The sequence below is a fragment of the Lactuca sativa genome, chromosome 5 (assembly GCF_002870075.4).
Source record: "Lactuca sativa cultivar Salinas chromosome 5, Lsat_Salinas_v11, whole genome shotgun sequence".
NCBI classification, from domain to species: Eukaryota; Viridiplantae; Streptophyta; class Magnoliopsida; order Asterales; family Asteraceae; genus Lactuca; species Lactuca sativa.
In genome coordinates this window covers 107,559,557-107,577,079 of record NC_056627.2, presented here as the reverse complement: position 1 = coordinate 107,577,079, position 17,523 = coordinate 107,559,557, and positions in this window count along the sequence as shown.

The window sequence follows — 17,523 nt, the reverse complement described above, 5'->3', positions numbered from 1 at the left end:
AGGTAGAATGTACGTTACTAAGTTCACGCGGTAGATTGAGTTTGTAAGCTACAGGGCCGATTCTTGCGAGAATCTCGAAAGGCCCTATGTATCTTGGATTAAGCTTCCCACGCTTTCTGAAGCATATCAAGCCCTTCCAGGGTGAGACCTTCAGTAGAACTCGGTCGCCCACCTGGAATTCCAACGGTTTCCTTTACTTGTTAGCGTAGCTTTTCTGTCGGTCTCTAGAGGCTTTCAATCGTTCACGAATTTGAACGATCTTCTCTGTCGTTTCCCGAATTATTTCCGGACCCATGTGAGTGCTTTCGGGAACTCGTCCCTTAGCTAACTGGGTATCTCCCACCTCAGCCCAGCACCGAGGGGATCTACACTTTCGGCCATAGAGGGCCTCGAATGGTGCTGCCTTTATGCTCGTGTGATAACTGATGTTGTAGAAAAATTCGACAATGGGTAAATGGGTATCCCAAGCTTTCCCAAAGTCTATCACACAGGCTAGCAACATGTCTTCCAAGGTTTGTATAGTTCTCTCACTTTGCCCGTCGGTCTGTGGATGGTAGGCTGTACTCATGTCCAGCCTAGTTCCTAGGGAACTTTGTAACGACTGCCAGAACCTCAAAGTGAATCTACTATCTTTGTCCGAGATAATAGATAAGGGAACATCATGCAGTCTTACAATCTCCCTAATGTATGTTCGTGTAAGTTTCTCCATCTTGTATGTCGCTTTGATTGGCAAGAAGTGTGCAAATTTGGTCAGTCTATCGACGATGACCCATATGGAATCAAGTCCACCCATCGTCTTGGGCAACTTGGTTATGAAGTCCATAGTGATCCGTTCCCACTTCCATTCTGGTATCTCCGGTTGCTGTAGAAGACCGGAGGGTTTCTGGTATTCGACCTTCACCTTAGCGCAAGTAAGGCATTTACTTACGAAGGTATCAATATCTGCTTTCATGTTAGGCCACCAATATAACTTTTTAAGATCCAGATACATCTTATCTGAACCCGAGTGGACGGAATAACGAGTGTTGTGAGCTTCGGTCATGACCAAGTCTCTGAAGCCACCGTGTTTCGATGTCCAGATTCGATCCATGAGATATAAGGCTCCACCACCCTTGACTTCCAAGTTCTTATCCATCCGTCTAAGGGATTCACCTGTCACGTTTTCAGGTTTCAAAGCGTCAAGCTGAGCCTCCTTAATTTGCATGGACAAGTGTGAATGGATAGTTAGAGTCAAAGATTTGACTCTACGACCAGTATATTCTTTCCGACTCAGGGCGTCGGCTACTACATTGGCTTTACCCGGATGATAACGAATTTCGCACTTGTAATCACTAAGTAGCTCGACCCACCGTTGTTGTCTCATGTTGAGCTCTTTCTGGTCGAAAATGTCTTGTAGACTCTTGTGGTCTGTAAAGATCGTGCTTTTTGTACCATATAGGTAGTGTCTCCAGATCTTCAGAGAAAATACGCCTGCTCCTAGCTCAAGATCATGGGTGGTGTAGTTAACCTCATGTGTCTTCAGCTGTCTCGAGGCATAGGCTATGACCTTACCTCGCTGCATTATAACACATCTGAGTCCTTGATTGGATGCATCGCAATAGACAACGAAGTCTTCTATCCCTTCGGGGAGGGACAATATTGGTACGGTGCACAAGGCTCGTTTGAGCGTTTGGAACTCTCTTTCCTGTTTCTCTTCCCAGTCAAAGGCCACGCCCTTCTGGGTCAGGGTTGTAAGAGGTTTCGCTATGCGGGAGAAGTTCTAAATGAACCTGCAATAGTAGCCAGCGAGACCTAGAAATTGATGAATTTCTTTAGGTGTCTTCGGTGCTGACCAGTTCTCAATGGCCTTGATTTTGGAAGGGTCCACGTGTATTCCCTCTTCGCTAACAACATGGCCCAAAAATTCGACTCGTCGGATCCAAAATTCGTACTTGGAGAACTTCGCATAGAGCTTCTCCGCTCGTAATGTTTCTAAGACTCTACGGAGATGTTGACTATGTTCCTCCTTACTTCGAGAGTAGATAAGTATGTCATCAATGAAAACAATGACGAACTGATCCAAGTAAGGACGACACACCCTATTCATCAGATCCATGAATACTACGGGCATGTTAGTTAATCCGAAGGGCATCACCACAAACTCGTAGTGTCCATAACGATTTCGGAAGGCTGTCTTGGGAACATCCTCCTCTAACACTCGTAGTTGGTGATATCTGGATCATAGATCTATCTTCGAGAAGTAGTTGGCTCCTTGAAGTTGATCAAATAAATCGTCAATGCGGGGCAAAGGATAACGATTTTTAATGGTAAGTTTGTTGAGTTCTCTATAGTCGATGCACATGCGAAACGATCCATCTTTCTTCTTGACGAACAAGACCGGTGCTCCCCAAGGTGAGAAGCTTGGTCTAATGAATCCCTTCTTGAGAAGTTCGTTAAGCTGACTGGAAAGTTCCTGCATCTCGATCGGTGCCAGACAATAAGGAGATTTGGCTACTGGAGTAGCTCCTGGCACTAAGTCGATTCTGAACTCAACTTGGCATTGTGGTGGTAATCCGGGAAGTTCTTCTAGGAAGATGTCAGGAAAGTCGCGTACTTCTGGGATGTTCTGAATGTCTTTCATTTCTTGACTTGTATCGACGACGTGTGCGAGGAATGCATGATATTCCTTTCGCAAGCCCTTCTGGGCTTGAATGCACGAAATGATGCGAAGGCTCGTACTAGGTTTGTCGCCATAGATAACTAAGGTTTCATTGTTAGGAAGGTTAAGACGAACTGCTTTTTCAAAGCACATGATGTCGACGTGAAGAAGACTCAACCAATCCATGCGATGATAACGTTGAAAAATTTAATTGGGACCGACATGAGGTCTATCTTGAAATTATGGCCATCTAAAGTTAAAGTAAAACCTACGTACATGCAGTTAGTACTCTCCGTTTTCCCGTTAGCCATTTCTACCGTGAATGAATTATCTAATGCACATGGTTTTTGTTTAAGCAGGTGTGCAAATTTGTGACTTACGAAACGTTTCTCTGCTCCACTATCGAAAAGTATGCAAGCATATGAGTTATCGAGGAGAAACGTACCAGTAACTATCGTAGGATCAGCTACCGCTTCCTCGTGGCCTAGGGCCATAACTCTTCCTACTTCTCCAGCCATCCCCGCTTTAGGGCAGTTCCTCTTATAGTGGACCACTTCTCCACAACCGTAGCAAGCTTATCCCATACCGGCGTTAGGAACCTGGGCGGCCTGAGGTGTTGGAGTCTTGCAGAAATGGGCTGTATGCCCCTTCCTGTTGCAATTAGAGCACTACATCTCCTTGCAAGGTCCGTGGTGGTGGAAGCTGCATTTGTTGCACTTCGGGAGAGTTCCAGCATAAGTTTTTGCTGGTAAGGGGTTCGCAGGAACAACGGGAGTTGCCGTGGCGGCATTGATTGCCACAAGTTGTTGTCTCTTGGAGGATTCTTATGAAGCCCCTATTTTCCTCTTGTTCCACCCCATCTTGTTGTTGTTGACCATTTGTGGTTCGGGTGTAGGGATTGTTGGGTTCTGAGGTTTCCTATGATCTATGAGAGATTGTGCCAGCTCCTTCGCACTATCAAAAGTGATAGGCTTGGAAGTTAACACACTTGACTGGATCTGGGGCGACAGTCCCCAGATATATCTCTCTATTCTCTTGCTCACAAGAACAACCATGTCAGGTCATAGGATTGCCAGATCACAGAACCTATTTGTGTAGGTTGATATGTCGGATCCAACCATTTGTAGACTCCAAAGTTCCTGCTCGAGTTTTTGTACTTCACCTCAAGGACAATACTCAATAATCAGCATGTCCTTCAAGTGTTCCCAGCTGATGGAATATGCCACCACTAAAGTCAGATACTTAACATGGTCGTTCCACCATGTTAGTGCTCTGTCAGAGAAGGTACAAGCTGCAAACTTGACCTTGTTGCCCTCCTGGCAAGCATAGATTTCAAAGACAGATTGCATCTTTTCAATCCATTTCCTTAACACCATAACCCCACCAGTTCCATTGAAGCTGTGGGGTTTTCGTGAAGTCCTTATAGGTGCATTCCCGAGGATGTCCATGGCTTTCGCCATGGTTCGAGAGAGGTGCACCTGTTCCCGATCCACTAGGGACAGGGGCGTTGATGGCTGACATAGCAGCTGCAACTGCTGCTATGAAAGCTGCCTGGAACATAGTGGCATCGAAGGGAGGAGGTGGTTGAGGAGGTTGAGGTGGTGGTGGAGGTGGTGGTATCGGTGTTTCGTTGTCTGAGTTACGTCTGGGATTCCTACGTGTCGGCATCTTTAACTATACGTTTAAAAGATGACGATATGGATAAGAATAACTGAATAATGAATGTCTCCCATGGACTAATTCCCCATAGTCCAACAACATAATGAATAGTGTAACTTAATGAAGATGATAGCATTTGGATAATAATTTCCATATGATTAGATATCTGTCAATGACACGGGGATTACAGATGTAACAAGTTCAGGAAAAATGGCCTACAAGTAGGCCATACATCAACCAAGATAGGAAAATTTTGACAGAACTATGAATAGATCAAGACCTAACAGGTCTAAGATTTACAAAGATAGGAAATTATACCAAAGTTTTTACATAAACTAGGTTATATCCAAAAGATGAGTCGTCAAGATTCTATCGGCGACGAGAACTGCTAGCATGAGTTCTTGATCCCGACAGTAGACGTTCCATGTCCCTCATACGCCTGTCAGCTCTCACTTGCTGAGCTCGAAGTTCCCTAACTTCGGCTTGAGTTTCAGCAAGTTCCCTCCACAGAGCTGCATTGTGGACCAGGGTCCTTTCATGAGTAGACTCTAGTTGGCGAATGCGGACTGTGTTGACGCCAGAGTTGGCATCAATCTCCAAGACTCAATTGATAGTTGATTAACCCAGTATCGTGTTCCTAGAAATTCTACAAACCACGATGGGTAGGACCCTGTCAGCAGATCCTCCCTCAGTGAGGTTGTAGAAACTTCTATCTCCGTTGTAGGGAATGGGTTGACCTTGTTCCTGACTCCATCTATTCAAGTTAGTGGCCCACAGAGGTGTGGGTCCTTGAAATGCAGGACGAGGGTTCACGTTTGGGTCTTGAGCAGCTGGGGGTAGGTTGTTGACTTCAAGCTCCGAGTCAGAACTATTGGAAAAACCCTCAGCATGGTGATCATCCTAAGGGATTGGGTGATCATCTTCTGGTTCTTCCTCTAGCCATCCAGCGTTTCCTAGGTTTGGGAAGTACGGATCGCCATGGTGAAATCCAGCCATTAAAATCTATGCGAGAAAAGGGATATAAGAAATAGCTAAATAGACGAACTGACTAAGATAATTACTGTACGACTAAATACCCCTATGGTATTACTTTATGGTTGTGTTGGTAAGTTTTTAGACTTTTTGCCACATCACAACCATTCTTGGGCATATGCTAATCAGTCCTTGGACCAGCATAGTTGATCAGGCTATGTCATTCCCAAGACTGACCATATATTCCGAGGCTTACTTGTGATATTCAACAATCGTAATACTTTTATTCTTGTCATTGTGACACTGATTTTAGTATGAATGCAGGCACATATACTTACTTAAATATTTTATTATTTAAAAGTATAACACTTAGAGAAAGTGTTTTAATCCCAATGTATTTTTAGTTAGTATATCTTTTACGGGTTGATATACTATCTTCACTATAAACAATGCTCTGATACCAATCTGTCACACCCCATAACTGTAGAACGGCGGAAACGTTCCGGGGTGGAGGACGTCATGTACAGTATCACAAAAGTGTAAAGTAGTAAACAAGCAACAACATCATCCATTGCATTAAAAGTAAAGATTTAATACATGTGTGTTCTTTCAATGTAATAAGACACCGAAAATACAATCAAAATAAAAGACGAGTCTTGTCTGTGCTCCGTCTTCTCAAAACCTGGCCATCGTACCTGGCTACTGGTGACCAGAGAATACAAGTTATTTTGAAAGCGAGTATCAGCCTAAAGCTGGTAAATTCATAAGTATTTAAGTGTCATTGTCTTGTTTTGGAAAGCTGTTATGTATGCCCTGTAAATCTTTAAATCAAACAGTTGATGTAAGTAATGAAAAACCCTAGAAAATCCCTTATTTCCTACTAGTATGAAATGTAGTCTTCTACCAAGACCCGAATGTTTTGTAAGTAAAATGATAGTTTTTCCTTTCTTTTGACTAGTACTTAAACTACTTAGTCTAACTCCTTGTTTATGTGAATGTATCACCAAATAAAGTAATAGGAAAAATGTACTAATGTAATTGTTATCCTTTTGTACAAGGATTAACACAACATCGCGATTAGCGAAATGTATAACCTTTGAACATCAGTAGATTGTTCAATCGTCCTCTGTAGCTACAGCAGAGGGGAGGAAGGGTTAGTCCCGTTAAGGTACTCCTAATATAAGTATTAACCGTAGGCATCCGTAGATGTTCATCGACCTCTGTAGCGAACAGTAGGCCCGAGGAATGGTTAGTCCCGTAGAGGTACTCCTAGTATAAGTAATAACCGTAGGCATCCGTAGATGTTCATCAACCACTGGTGCTAACAGCTGGGATTCGGAATGGTTAGTCCCGTCAAGATATCCCATTGAACTGGGATAGGCAGGACAATTTACACAGAAGGTACTAATAAATCATCCTAATGAATCGAGGTACAAGTATCCATGTAAATGTATACAGGAAAATGTATCTACGTAAAGGTACTAATGTAATGTATTCATGTAAGGTACTCATGTAATGTATTCATGTAAGGTACTCATGTAATGTATTCATGTAAGGTACTCATGTAATGTATTGTATAGACTTATGAATGAACTGACCCTGATGTAATTCCTTGTAATAGGAATAATCTTTTGTATCTTCTAACTATCCCTATAATAGTTAACTGGAAGGTAATTGGTTGTTCAAGTAGGTTAAAAATGGTTTTGTAAAACATCTAAGAGTTTTGAACAATAATTAACAATGACTTTATGTCATTTTAATAATCATTTCAAAAGAAATACATTTGATAACAACGTATTTTTAAGATAGAAAACCATTTCATGCATCACATTTTGTAGTATGTGAAATCTGCTGGATGAAAACACAGTTATAAATACATATGAAAGATTTGATAACATGTTGTTTTCTACTTGTATTCCCCCCCCCCCCTATTAATGCATTTAAAATCATTTAAACATTGGTTATGGGTATGAACTCACCTGTAGATGGTGCTTTGGATGAACTGAATGATGTAGGATAGCTAGGTGAAATGTGAAGACTTGTTCACACTCAATGATCCTAGTTAACATATAATCACACGTATATGTATCTTATTAGACTTTAAACCACTAATTGACAAAGTTAAGACATCCTAAGGCATGTAAAACACCTTTTATAAGTGATACAAGCCATAAGGATTGCATCTAAGTGCTAAAGGACCTTGCTATTGTGTTTGGGGTTCAAGGGTAAACTCCCTTGGAGTTTACGGTTTTAATGACCTTGACCTAATGAGTTTACGGTCGTAAACTTAGAGTTTATGGTCGTAAACTCCTCTTCTTTTTACCATAAGTTGTTTTGAGGATTTGCAAGTCCTTTGAAGCATTTCTACTTGGTGGTTTGGACTTTGGAAGGGACTAAGGCAGCAAAACACCCCTTTTGAGGTGGTTACGGCCTTATGGTCATTTCCCTTTGCGTTTACTACCTTAAACCCATTTGGAATTTGGTATTGTTATGTTTTCAAGTCCCTAACTCATCAAGGTAATTGTCTATGTTAGATTTTAGGCCTAAGGAAGGAATATGGCCCAAATAAACACACTAAAGGGTGTTACGGTTTTGGGAGCTCCCCAAACCCTAAACACATCATCATGGCACTATTTTGTGTTTTTCATGGCTTAAACTCATCAAGGGAAGGTTCAAACATGTTAAGGAAGGCTTAAACATCCAACTAGGGCTTAGATTTGTGACTTAGGCACACTTTGGTGCCTAATATGGTGTTTACGGACCAAGAACCTTCTTGGACCGTGAACACCTTGTTCCATGTGTTCTTGGCATATTTTCTTGATGCTAACTTGTAATACTAACTCAATAAGACTCAAGGAGTGAAGTACTTACTATCAGGAAGCTTGAAATATGCTAAAAGTCCAAGAACACTTAGTGTGTGTTCTTGGTGTTCTTGGTGTTTTTGGAAATCTAATCAAAAACACAAAAATGAATGGATGAATAGATGTACAAACACTAGATTAAGTGTTTAATCAACTTGAAATGGATAGAACACTTATAACTTGGAAGATCTTGAATTGTTTTTAGTTTGCTACTTGAGAGGTTTTCTTAAGTTTACTGTTTTGGGAGTTTACTCTTTTGGATAAATGGGGAGTAAACTCATATTGACTAGACTTAGGGAGTAAACTCATGGATAAGCATGAGTTTGCGGATTTTGGGATGATTTTTTGACCCAAACGAAATAGTTTGGCCGGGAACTTCTAAGACGCGAGGTGTTTGCGGTTTTTAAATTTAAAAACCCGAGACGGCACTTTCTTACACCCGTTCGTTTAAAGAATAAGATTAAAATAATCAAACGAACTCCAAATTTGTTAAAATAAGCAATAATGACATTAACTTATAATAAGAAGTGATTGACTTCTAGGGTTTGACCGAATGAAAATTTTGGATTGTCACAGTTCGTGCTGAGTTTATCGCCATAAATAAAAAGGGCTTCGTCGGAGGGCAGATTGAGGCATATGGATTTTTCATAACAAAGAATGTCAGCACGAGTGGGCTCAACCAATCCATACCGATGATGACAGTGAAGCTTTTTTTAATATCCCATTTGAATAGAATAATTAAAATGATAAACCCAGAACCCCGAGAAGCAATTTTATTATTATTTTCCACTATTATTGTCTAAAATCAGATAATAATTAGTGGGGTGTTGGTTTAGGGGTGCCAAATGATACAAATTTGAATCTCCTGGGGTTAAAGTGTAATTTTGAGACTTATTTTGTGAAGATTTTCAGGAGTCAGGGGTTGTTTAGTAAGATTGGGACTTAAATGGAAAGGATATTATAATACTGAGGACTGAATGGTAATATTTGGATTTAATTTGAGAAGAATATGAGGAAAGGGACTAGAAGTGTAATGTATGCGGATGTTGGAAGCTGGACACGGGTTGAACCCGTCACCCTAGTTATCCTCCATATATATTCTTCATAACCCACTCATGCAACCTAACCCTAAACCTAATTCACTATGCAGCTGCCACCCTTACAAGTAACCACCTTCGGTCGCCACCCTCTCTTCTCCGATCTCCTACGCTCCTACGCCCCTCCCTGTTGTCAAGTTGCAAACATCCACCGTTAGGGTCCCAAACCACCGGAGCCAACCTCCTGTTGTTCATCCTGATGTCGAAAACGAAGCGGAGTGTGTTGCTATCGTCCTTTTCTTGTTAGACTGCCTTCAGTCTTCGCCGCTACCTCCTTCCATAGATGTAACGAGCTTGCTGCCATGGTTGTTGACGACAGAGCTGCTGACGGGGACTCGAGTGGGCGTTTCTTCATCGTTTTTGCTATTTTTGTACTCGGTGGTTCGAACCACCTTCACCTTTCCTCTCCATTCTGTTTGTTATTACGTTACCACCACCGCTCAAGCGGCTTCCCTCCGCCGCTTGTTCCTGCGTTGTTGGATTGACTTGGCCGTCGCCGCCACGCGGCTGTTCCATGATGACCGGTATTTTCTACCGCTGTTAGTGTGGGTGTGTGTGTGTGTTTTAGTTATGTCTCACAAGCTTGAGGGTGTCTCAGATTACTGCTACCGTAAAACCAAGGAAAAACCACCACGGCTGCCGGCCATGGTGGCTGCCACCATGTACCACCACAGGCCACAACGAGGTGGTTGTGTGTGTTTGTGTGTATGTGTGTGTGCATTATTAGTGTTTGTGTGTGTGTTAATTGGATGGTATTGTAAATTATAACAAAATGGAATAATGAAAAGAAAATCCGTCACCACCACCGTGAGGTGGTGGGTGCCGCCACCAGCCACTATGTCGGGTGGTGATGTGCCTTGTTTGGTTTGTGACCTGTTTGGATGATTGGAAAAGGGGACTACTAGTGGGCCCAATGAGACCTTATTGGGCCCAATGAAGCTCTAATGGACCTAAAATCCCAACCATTTGATTAATGGGCTAGTATTTGGGTTGGAAAACCCTAATGGCTTGAAACCCTAATTTTGGGGAATTATTGGGACCCGCACTTGAATTAATTAACAAACTAAAAATATTAAATAATAATCATTGGCAAATTCACCGAATGCAGTAATGGAATTAATGGATAAAGTCGTTAATGGATTAAGTCCTTAATGGGTTAAGTAGGAACACTTAACCCTAATTGTCATTTCATGTGAAAACCCTGATTTCACTTGGGCCTTGAGTTGTGCCTTTCTATTGGGCTTTGGTAATTGGACTATTAATGGGCTTTCCAAGAATAAGTAAATGGACTAAAATAATTGGATGAGCCTTAGGATAAGGCCCATGTGAAGGACTTAGGCCCAATTTAGAAAATTGGGCCACAGATGCGCCATAACTGGCCTTTATGATTATGTGATATTGGGCCATGGGAATACCAATAGTTTGGACTAGAATAATTGAACAGGCCTTAAGGAAAGACCATATAGATGTCTGGGCCCAATTTGGAAAATTGGGCCACATGTTGGGCTTTGGCCCATTACTTGACTTTTGGGTCTTTGGAGTGTGAGATGGAACTTGGGCTTGGAACCCAATTATTAACTAGATATTGTTTGATGTTGACAGTTCAGGAATCTGTCAACCAGCAGCTGGAGTTTTATCTGCGGGACTTCATCAGTGCCAGGTGAGTTATCCTAACTATACGCAAGGGTCTAAGGCACCAAGGCCGACCCTTTGGATTGTTATCTGGTTATGTTATGCTAGTATGATCTGTTAGATAGGTATCCTAGAGGGTAGGATAATATTATGTGGTATGTGGTATGATTTGTTAGATCGGAATCCTAGAGGGTAGGATAATATTATGTGGTATGTGGTGTGATCTGTTATATCGGTATCCTGGTAGATAGGATGGTATTATGTGCTATGTGGTATGATCAATTAGATTAGATGTTGTCTATAGACTATTATGGGATTATCTGTTATATGTGTACATGTTTGTTTGGTGGTTGAGGCTTATCTGCTTTGTGCGGAGGCCAATAGACCCGGGCATTCCAACCTGTTGGTTGTGGGTCGTGAGTATTCCATCCCAAGGATGATTGGACTCATAGTATGTGGGCATTTTGACCTGTTGATTGTGGGCCTGGGGTATTCCATCTTGGGGATGATTGGACCCATAGTATGTTGGCATTCCAACCTGTTGGTTGAGGGCCTGGAGTATTCCAACCCGATGGTTGACTGGACCCATAGTATGTTGTTTATGATTATATGTGTATTGTTGTGGGTATGTGTATTTTGAGGGAACTCACTAAGCCTCGAGCTTACATTTTCAGTTTATTGTTTCAGGTACATCAGATGATCGCATGAAAGCAAAGGCGTGATCGTACAACTCCTCATATTTTATGACTAAGTTTCTGGGATACTCTGATATAGAACTGTTTTGAAAACAAATTGTTATTAACTGTTGGTTTCTAAATGTTTTAAAAAGTTTACATTTGGTCTGATTTTTATGGGTGTCATAAGTTGGTATCAGAGCCTTGGTTTGAGTGAATTGGAGGAACATTCGTGTGAATCGCATCTCAAATCAAGGAAAGGTTTTCAAAATGATTTCTAAAATGGTTTTCAAAATAAGTAAAGGAGGATGCAGGGTGTACGATCAGCTTTAGCCAGTAAGTAGACCCCAAAATACCATACATTTATTTGATCATGTGATATGATAGAACATCATGCTAGTGCTAAGATATGGATCCTCAAGAACCGTATGATAAAATTGCCTGAATTGTGATGCCTTATCTTATGTAGAGTACTTCATTGATTGTTTTATGACTCTTTTGTGTGTGAACTAACTATTGGATGAATACTTTAAGTCCCATGCTACAGGGGTTAAATGGTCTTAGGGTAACGTATTTGGTCCTGCTGCGCAACTGTTGTCTTAGTCCAACCGTTGTGGGATTAAATCTTTTAGCCTAAGATTGTTTAAGCCATGCGGCATGTGATTGTATTCATTTAATAGTTAACTGGCACCAATGGAGGGTCGTGTGGCAGTTGGTGGTAGGGTGGGTCGTGAGAGGCCGGGTGGACAGTTACGAGATATTTAGCATTCTTCTAGGAGTGAGGATTGAGTGCTCGCTATGATTATGTATATTGTTAAGGCATTGTGATGATACTTGAGATAAATATGGGTAGGTGTGGAAGGTAGTATGGGCTCGTACTACTAAAAGCACAGGACCCATACACGTAGCAAGGAAGTCACAACCCCTAGGGTTGGGTTGGGAGTTGGTCCCCTGTCGTTATATGGATTATCAAAGATCTTTCTGGTGTCTTACCAAAATGGTGGTTACGAGACGTCTTGATACCGGATCCAGGTTAGGATCGAGAGCTGGCAGCCAGGATAGGCCAGCATTTTCAGAGAACCGTGTCAGTGAGATCATCCGGGAGGTGGTGATCGGGGTTGTCCGGGAACAGTTTCTAAAGATGTTTAGGTCTTTTAAGACCGCCATGGTTGTGTATTTCGACGAGCGCTATGCAGCCATTGCCGAGACGGTTGTCGCGGCAACTACAACAGTTGTGACGACGGTAAAAGGAGGAGTTGGTCAAGCTTTCCAGTACCAGAATTTGTTACTGGGACATGTTCTGATGAGCGGAGGGCTGCAGTTACTTGGGACCAGGGAGATATTTTGTACTCGTTACATTTTGCGAGTTAAGCGGGAGAGTCTAGCACATGAGTTTCTAGATTTGAGGCTTCAGGGGTTTTGCTCGAGGCTGGAATGTGAGTCGCGAGGACTTCGGAAAGGATTGATGATTATGTTCAGCTGGGGTTTTGCAGCTGGAAGTAGAACGGTTAATTGGTGGATTGGAATGTCGTTTTATAGGGCAAGGATTGTTCCCTTTCAGTTTTCGAGTTCGAAGGAGTGAGCAGGCTTGTGACCCCAGCTCGGGGTCGGTGGTTGCAGGGATTAGCAACATTATTTCAGCACCGGTGAGTGCAGGTGGGGTCGATGTGGCATGAGTATTTTGTGAGGTTCAGTTTGCCTTGGATCTCTTGTATCAGTCGGTAAGGATTTATTTGCGACCTATTGCACTTTTGGGATTGTAGACTATGTATTGGAGTAGTTTGTGGTCGGTTTAGGGTAGAGGTTGTTTCAGCTACTACAGTTCAGCTGTGGATGATCAAGCTGGTGAGTGAGTCAGGGTGCGAGACCCTGAGTGATATGAGTTCTAGAGCCGAGTGCGAGAGATTTGTTGGAGCACTTTCGGAAGAAGGGTATTATATGGGAGTTCTGCGGACAGGGTCCCACAGGATGGTTATTCAGCATTGTCAAGATTATGTGGTTTTAGTAACTGTTATTGATTGGTGGAGGAAAGCACCAAGGGAAGTAACTCGTTGCTAAAATGTTAGTTGGAGTATCTACCTTTTGGACTTCAAGATTTGAGTGGGGGATCATTCAAGTATTAGGAATTGTCAGTATCACTGGGGTTTAGGAAGTGTTCATCTATTTCTTAGAAGTGTGTGATCACTTGTGATTGGATAGTAATGAAGTGCTAGTTGAAAAGAGTTGGTTGTCATCGGATCAATCATTGGAAAATGATAAGAATTGGGAATTCTCTAATTTTCATATGTTGTGAAGACTTAGTCGAATCTAAGTGGGGGAGAATTATCCCGAGGTTCAGAAGCAGGAGCGGTTTTGAAAATGGGATAAGTTTCACATCGTTGTCAGGAAGGAAGACAACCCAAGTGGCTATTTGGTTTAAGGGTTGTGTGAATTGGGAGTTCAGTAAAACTCCCCAGCATGTGAATCGCGTCTTCTCGGTGCTTGATAGCACAATTTGGGGAATGAGGTTAGGATTCTAGCCACAAATTAAGTTCAGTTGTGTGTTAAGGTCGAGTGCGTGTTCGACCGGTATGGAAAGTTTTGTAAGACTGCGGGGGTAGCCGTAGTATTCACTAGCGATCAGGTAGTATGGGAAGTGATGTAAGTCTGTGGGTGTAGCCGCAATGTTCATTAGGTTGGTAGATAGCATGAGCGCGTTGTTAGGACGTGGAAGGGACATTAGTACCCACCAGTTCAGGTGTAGCAGTGAGGATATGAAAATCCACAGATTGGTGATTAGACCTAATTAAGCCAGTGATAAGACTGTAGGAACGTTACTACAGTTATGAGATCAAGGAAGCAATGGATTGATTAAGGTTGCTTGTGAGGTAAGGCTACCATTGGTCATGTAGCAATCGCTTTTAGCCGTGGATTTGATAACGATGGGATTCAATGCATGGATCCAATTGGTTGGATCAGGAGGTTGTTAGAGTCGCAGTGGCATGATAACTAGTGGCAAGTAGTTCCAGGGAAGGATTTCGTTCGGAATTCGTGTGAGGAAACTATGTGGGAGTCCTTTAGCTCCGCGACCGGGCTGAAACCCAGTATTTCAGATGAGTTTTACTTGGTTGTGATGAATCAGAGGATTTTGGATGAGATGGAAGGATAGCTCCTTGGATTTCAAGTTATGGGTTAGACCCGAGTTATGTATATAGTGGTATTCCAATCTAGGGTATTCCATCGTGAGGATGATCGAACCCTACGATTGAGTGGAACTGACGTGTTTGGTATTCCAACCCGAGGGTTGATTGGACACAAAATGTGCTTGATACGGGGATATTCCATCCTAGGGATGACTGGACCCGTCGTAGGCATGCCTGGTATTCCAACCCGAGGCTGATTGGGCCAGGTATGAGTGTTTGTGCTTATGAGTTGGTTATTATATGTATGTGGTTCAGGAAATAAAGGAAACATTCTCTTGTTGCTCCAAAAAGGGTTCATATCCCATTTTACAACCCGTTGTTCAATATATCCCTGGGAATTGATTACCAGAACGATTTTCTTATGAAGGAGGACTTAATCTCTTGTCAAGAAAAGGATCAGAGTTAGCAGTGTGGGATTTGAGATTCTGTTTTCTAGTGGGAACCTCAGGTTATCAGAAGTTGAGTAGCCAATTGGGAGTTAAGTGCAATGCATTCGACAATGATCCAATGTGGGCAGTCTGTCAGGAAGCCAGACCATCTCGAGACTTCAGATTTCGGATTGAGTAAACGTGATCATATTGCAAGGGATTCATTTATGTTCAGGTTTTATAACCCTACGAGGGTTGGTTATGGTTGCCTTGGAAAGGCTGGGGTTATGCTCGTAATTGTGGTTATGTTGCTCAAGTTGTCTAGCGTGTAAGGGATGATAAGAAACAATTTTGAGGACGAAATCAAATTTAAGTGGGGGAGAGTTGTAACATCCCATTTGAATAGAATAATTAAAATGATAAACCCGGAACCCCGAGAAGCAATCTTATTATTATTTTACATTATTATTGTCCAAAATCAGATAATAATTAGTGGGGTGTTGGTTTAGGGTTTAGGGATGCCAAATTATATAGATTTCAATCTCCAGGGGTTAAAGTGTAATTTAGGACTTATTTTGTGAAGATTTTCAGGAGTCAGGGGTTGTTTAGTAAGATTAGGACTTAAATGGAAAGGATATTGAAATGCTGAGAGTTGAATGGTAATATTTGGATTTAATTTGAGAAGAATTGGAGGAGAGGGACTAGAAGTGTAATGTATGCAAATGTTGGAAGTTGAACATGGGTTGAACTCGTCGCTCTTCTTATCCTCCATATATATTCTTCATAACCCACTCATGCAACCTAACCCTAACCCTAATTCACTAAGCAGTCGCCACCCTTACAAGTGACCACCTTCGGCCGCCACCCTCTCTTATCCGATCTCCTGCACTGCTACGCCCCTTCCTGCCATCGAGTTGTAAACCTCCATCATTGGGGTCCCAAACCACCGGAGCCAATATCCTCTTGTTCATCCTGACGTCGGAAACGAAGTGGAGGGCGTTGCTACCGTCCTTTTCTCGTTAGACTGCCTTTAATATTTGCAGCCACCTCCTTCCATGAATGTGACGAGCTTGCTACCATGGGTGTTGACAACGGAGCTGCCGTGTGACAACCCAAAAATCTCCGTTAATTTTAACGTCAAAGTTAACGTCGTAGTTAACGTCGAAGTTAACATCGAAATCAATTACGTCAAAAATTAGCCAAATTTATCCCGAAAATATTTTTGACCGGATTTAAACCCGTTGGAATATTTTAATTAATATTCGTCAAGCGAAAATAAAAGCACGTAAATAATTTTTCCATTTATTTGGAATAAAAAAAAGTTTATTTTTATTTACGGCCATTTAACTGGGTAAAATTTTAAACCTCGTTAAACATAAGTATCGGGTAGTCGTATACCGGGTACAACACCCAAGCCCTATATCAGGGTGGGTGGACACTCCTTAGAAGCCTTTTCCCACCTTAGACTCTCTTTCTCTCTCTCTCTCTCTCTCTCTCTCTCTCTCTACTTTCTCCCTCTACAAACAGGTTTTGGTCAAAAATTGTCCCTCCGAGCCTCAAATCGGTAAGTAAACCTTCCTAGCTTGTTATCTAACTTATCTAGCTTGCAAATTTGTGACTTAATCATCCAAAAAACTCAAGAACATGAGTTTACGGTCCAAGAACACCTTCATGGGCCGTAAACACTCACAATGGGGTTTTAATGCTCAAAAACCCTTCCAAACCACTTCTCATGCTTAGCAATGGCTTAGAGACTTACCCGAAAGGACTTAGAACACCAAAATCGAACCAAATGGGGAGTAAACATGAGTTTACGGTCTAAGGATGTTCTTAGACCATAAACCCATGTTCATGGACCATAAACATCTTTTATGGTGTCAAGCTACCCCTCAAACACCTCCAATGGCTTCCATGAACTTCCTAGAGTGCATAGAACCTTATTTTCCTTCATTTTATGCACCAAAGCATACAAAAGCATGTCACACTTGAGTTTACGGCCCAAGAAGGTTCTTGGACCGTAAGCACACATCCTTAGACCATAAAAACCCCCAAAGGGTGTTAAAGTACCCTCAACACTTTGTATGGCTTGGAATTGGACCTAGAACTTCGTATGCTTAACCTACAACCACAAAAACGCATGATTTAGGGAATAACATGAGTTTACTGCCGTAAACTCATGTGTTTAAGGTAGTAAACTCCCCAAGTGTATCTTCTTAGACCGTAAACACCTTTCCAGGGTGTTTAAGTGCCCTAAACACCTTCCTATGCCTCTAAAAGCCACTAGAACCTTGCATACATGAGTTAGAACCACCAAACAACTAAAGGAATTGGCCAACATGAGTTTACGACCGTAAACTCATGTGTTTACGGCCGTAAACTCCTCAAGGAGTAAACATTGGACCATAAAATCTACTTTGTGCCCATTTTGAGCCCCAATCAC